This window comes from Rhagoletis pomonella, unplaced genomic scaffold, assembly GCF_013731165.1.
Source record: "Rhagoletis pomonella isolate Grant_MI unplaced genomic scaffold, Rhpom_1.0 Rhpom_scaffold_00006, whole genome shotgun sequence".
Lineage (NCBI taxonomy): Eukaryota > Metazoa > Arthropoda > Insecta > Diptera > Tephritidae > Rhagoletis > Rhagoletis pomonella.
The window spans coordinates 71513935-71519046 of record NW_023458560.1 but is presented as its reverse complement, the minus strand read 5'-3'; the positions used below and the strand labels follow the sequence as shown (position 1 = coordinate 71519046).

The 5112-nt window shown below is 36.6% G+C and overlaps 1 protein-coding gene across 1 annotated transcript in view; it reads left to right on the top strand.

The window, feature by feature from the left end:
- The first annotated feature begins 3321 nt into the window (after positions 1-3321).
- LOC118742089 (ataxin-8-like) overlaps positions 3322-5112 on the top strand; it is a 141681-nt gene continuing 139890 nt past the window's right edge. Inside the window, exon 1 of the mRNA XM_036474052.1 lies at positions 3322-3605. The gene's annotated coding sequence lies outside the window, so the exon portion shown is untranslated. The remainder of the gene's footprint in view (positions 3606-5112) is intronic.

The window sequence follows — 5112 nt, the reverse complement described above, 5'->3', positions numbered from 1 at the left end:
AACAACTTTTTGTAGAAACGGTATATAATTCTTAAAAATCAATATTTTTCGATCGGAAAACTTTGTTTCCCTTCAAGAGATGCCCAATAATAATACCCTATTATTTATTTAATTATTTTTTCATAGTAACTATATTTTATAGGTCCGCCATAACCCCAGAAAATGCAATGGGAGGATAAACAAAAAAATCTTTAGCATTAAAAAATGGTAAAAAAAGCAATTGAGTGAGTTTATTGGAACTCTCCTGAGGAGAAGCAGAGTTTTCCGATAGAAAAGTATTGATTTTCAAGAATACTATACCATTTCTACAAAAAGTTGTGCTTTTCTCACATAAAAATACATGGAAAACTTTGAGCGTTTTGAGCGACCTGTAAATATTTTTTGATTTCAAAATAAAAAATAGGGTTATACTTTTTTCGATGTAGAAAAATCCTAGGGGGTGAGAGCATTAGGATTCCGACTTTACTTTTTTTGGGCCACCCTAATGTACATATAGTGTTAAATATTACTTAAAGTAAATAAATTGAAAAAATATATATGTATATATTTTTCTTATTGATATTTTATGTTCAAAAGTAGCTAGTTACAAGTTAGTTGACACTAACATTTGACTACTTCGCGGCCATCCCCATACATATGAATATAGCTAGTTTTACTCAAAGAAAATATCCAGTAAATAGTTATTTACCTTTTGTGCCTTCCCAATCCACTTCAAGTTAACTCATAGTTAGATCTATTTCCTGCAGGGATAATACAAATATGTAGAATTGTTGTTGCTGCTTGCAATGCATGAGCGTTGTTATCGCCCTAAGATACCGAACAAAAATGATTGCAGACACACATACATATGCATATATACATATGTACATATGTATATAGATTTAGATCAATGATGGGCAAAACGCTACTCGCGAGTAGCGTCTGCGTCGCAGCGCTTATACGTATACAGAAACGACGCAGCGAATTTCAATTCAGTCTGCTTTCAGTTTTCATGAGAGTGACATTATGCTTCGCCGTTGAATATTTTTATTCGTAATTTCAGCGCGTTGTTGCCACCCTATATGTAACAATGCCCAAAATGGCTGCGTATGAGTGCCAATTACAATTTTCGGTTTTAAGAAAAGCCAATAATGCCCAATGCTTGTTATGTGGTAATACGACTACTTGGAATCGTTCTTTTAATATAAGGCGACATTATTTGTCATGGTAAAAAAGTCAAACTGCCGAACTGTGTAAACCAATTTAAAGTTTTTTGTAATGGGTTTTATGTATATATGTATGTACGATACGGCAATTTAATATATTTAGTATACTTTATTGAATACTGAGTTTTTTACAAAGTTTAGAAATTTTTAATTCGTGAATTTTGTTGTTGAATAAACTATGATTTTTTAAAACATTAGTTTAATGAAATTAAATTAAAAAACTTTTCATGCACGTACATATGTACTTATAAAAATTAATTTCATAATTCATTATTTGAAATTATTTCTTCATTATTTGTTTATTATATTTTATTATTTTCGTTTCATGTTCATAATACAAATTAAATATAAATTTGTAAGAGCGTTTTCTAACACGCGCAAAAAACGACGCACTTTTGTACAATATAGAAAAGTGGCAACTGTTACTCAGCGCGATTCACGAATACCATGACAAAATGAGACTGTATTGGTGTGCCCATCTATGATCAGCGTTGCCATTTTAGCCGTTTTCCGGCTAGATTTAGCCGGTTTTGATAGCAACTAGCCGGAGAAAATTTGATCTAGCCGGCAGCCGATTTGTTAGCCGGTTTGTAAAAAAAAGTTAGCCGTTTTTAGCCGATTTTACTATTTGCCTAATTTTCAGGTGCAAAAAGTAAACAAGTTTTTCGAAAGCAATAATGCAGACCCAATGAAGATTTTTAATGAACTCAATGTTTTACTTTCGCATCTATGCTGCCTAGTCGTTATTAGCGCGGACACATTTGATCCTATATGCTCCCCGTTGGAACCATACCTTGCTCCATTTCCTCAGTTTTATCACAGTTTTGAAGAGTATTTAAAAACAAAAGTAAGCACAAACGCTTTTGACCACGAAGCCGAGAAAATAATTCGAGAAAATGGTCGCTATTTTATTATCACTTTAATAAAGGAAATACGCCAACGCCTCCCTACAAATATTGCCAAACTAAAAAAAATGACTTTTTTCGGTTGGAAATGCATTAAGAGTAATTAAACCAAAAGTATTTGTTCAACTACAGCAACAAAAACACAAATATAATGCCGACAAAAAAACATCCATAGAGATGCAATGGCAACGGTTAACGTTACATACCTGGAGTAATTTAGACTCACCTGTAAAATTTTGGGCCGAAGTTTATCAATTTCAAAATGCCCTAGGAGAAAACCCTTTTGCTGACCTTTGCAACCTAGTTTTCTTGTTTTCCCTATAAGTAATGCAGAAGTAGAGCGAATATTTAGTTCAATGAATATAATAAAAACTAAGCAAAGAAATCCAATGTGCGTTAAAACGTTAAACGCTATTTTATATATAAGATACGGTTTAAAACGTGAAGAAAAATGCTGCCATAATTTTACTGTAGATGACGATCTCTTAAAATTAATGAATTCAGGTGATATATACAATAGTGATTCATTTGATGATGAGGAATATACACTCGATATAAATTAATGGTGTTAACTAGTCTTTCGTTTCTTGCGATTTATTTAAATAAAGCATGTGGATTTTCACTAAAACATTTTAGCCGTTTTTTGCCAGAGTCTATGTGAAATTTCACTAAAACATTTTAGCCGTTTTTAGCCGCTTTGTTTTGCCAATCTAGCCGGTCGGCCCAAAAAGTTCTGGCAACACTGTCTATGATTTAGATATATTCGTTGCGCACGAAGTAGCGAGTTGTCACGGCAGCTGTTCTTTGCGAGACTTAAGTTCTGAACACATTGAAAACGACGAGCTACGGACCACAGCTTCCAATTTGTCATCTTCATTATCTAAACGCTTTGTCGATGGCGACATGATTTCTTTGAACGCGGCAGCGACATCATGAATTTGTAAGAGTTTGACATAAAAGAAGAGGAAGAACCTTATCTGTCGCCAGAAAAATAGAAATAGATCTAATCTGGCCACAACCACAGCCGTCGCGTAGCCCGGTCGTCCCCAAAATAATTATCTACATAAGAGTACGTGTTAAAATAATTTGACAGCTGTGGTTTGTAGCTCGTCGTTTTCATTGTGTTCGGGCTATTACGCCTGCTCGAGTATTCGCTGCTTGCAGCTCACCAAATAATTTAATTCGTCGTTTCAGTAGGACATGATCAGTCCTTTGGTAGATGTCAACATTTTAACGAAAGTGTAGATTCATACGTACTTGTAAAGTTGGCATATCTATTATTAAAATGCAATAAACGTTTTGTGGGAGAAATAAGTGGAAAAACACACATACGCGTGCACCGGAAAACGTTGGCTAGCGCAGAAAATTTAAAAGCATTGCATAGTTTTGGACTGAAATTTCGAAATTTTTTGGAGAATTGCAATACTTTTGTTTTTTAGAAATCAGCACAAATACATTTTCAGTGGCTAATGAATTCCAAGCTCCTTAATCTGGTGTAAGTGGAAATTTTGTGTTCTGTGGTATTAGTGTAAAGCTTTGTGTATGTGTGTGCCGTTGTGTGTGTGTGTGTGACGTGAGGACGTAGTAAATGTTGTTGGTATACGCGAATAGTGCAAAGCTAGCAGCTGGAGAAAATGAAAAAAGCAGCTGAAGTGAAGGAGTCGCCGCAGCAGCAGCCACAGGCGCAGTAATGTCAACGTCAACAGTTTGAAGTGTAAAGGTTTTCTTTTGAGAGAATTTTCAAGGGGGGTTTCATGGGTTTTTGTAGCTAATTTTTAGCTATTAGAAACACTTTCCATACTTATATCACAATTTCAAAAACTTGAGCGTTAATAGAGATTAACAATATGCTATCGGCAGCACTCGTGAAACCCATTTTCATATACGCCTAAGCAAATATAAATACAAATAAAAAAACTCAGCCGCCCATTCGCCAGCCAATTACGCCATTCTACAAGCACTCTGCCCACACAAGCCCGTAGCATGTATTTCAATTTCCTAATCAGATCAGCATTGCGAAGGGTTCCTTTTCCATTTTTTATTCTTTTATTTTTACAAAACCTATCTGCAAATCACCACTGTCATCGTCATCGCAAACGCCCACTAACCAGCAAAAAATTGCTTGTTATCTACATACATACACATTCACAATAACGTAGAGGGGAAATGTTTAGTACCACTCACACCGTTTTTTGGGTGGGGGGCGAAGGGCGAGGGGGCGGGCCCCCAAAACCTCCCCAATAGAAAGGAGACAGTCGCCGCTTTCTAAAAAGGGAACCCCCCCTTGGACTCCTCCCACAGGCTCCTAGGGAACCGTTTGAAAAAGGGGGAAAAACGGATTTTTCTTAGGCAAACTGAGCAGTTTGATGTGGAATATGACCCAACTAACAGAAACCGTGGGATTTTTTAATAAAAGAAATTATGCCAAATTAGATATGGGGGGATTTTGAATAAAGAATAAAAAGTTAATTAAAAATAGAAAAAAAAAAGTTTTTATAAAAAAAAATGTTCTTTTTAACAAATGTATTTTTGCGTAGAATTCTTTTCTACGTAAGCGGCCTTCGGCCGCACTTAGGGATTATAACCCTCAGGCAGTAGAATTCTTCTTTCTGTGTTGCCAAAGAAGGGGGGCTGAACCCCTTTTGCAGAGAACACCTTTCTGCGTAGGCGGCCTTAGGCCGCACTTAGGGATTATAACCCTCAGGCAGTAGAATTCTCCTTTATGTTTTGCCAAAGAAGGGGGGCTGAACACCTTTTGCAGAGAACACCTTTCTGCGTAGGCGGCCTTCGGCCGCACTTAGGGATTATAACCCTCAGGCAGTAGAATTCTCCTTTCTGTGTTGCCAAAGAAGGGGGGCTGAACACCTTTTGCAGAGAACACATTTCTGCGTAGGCGGCCTTCGGCCGCACTTAGGGATTATAACCCTCAGGCAGTAGAATTCTCCTTTCTGTGTTGCCAAAGAAGGGGGGCTGAACCCCTTTTGCAGAGAACACCTTTCTGC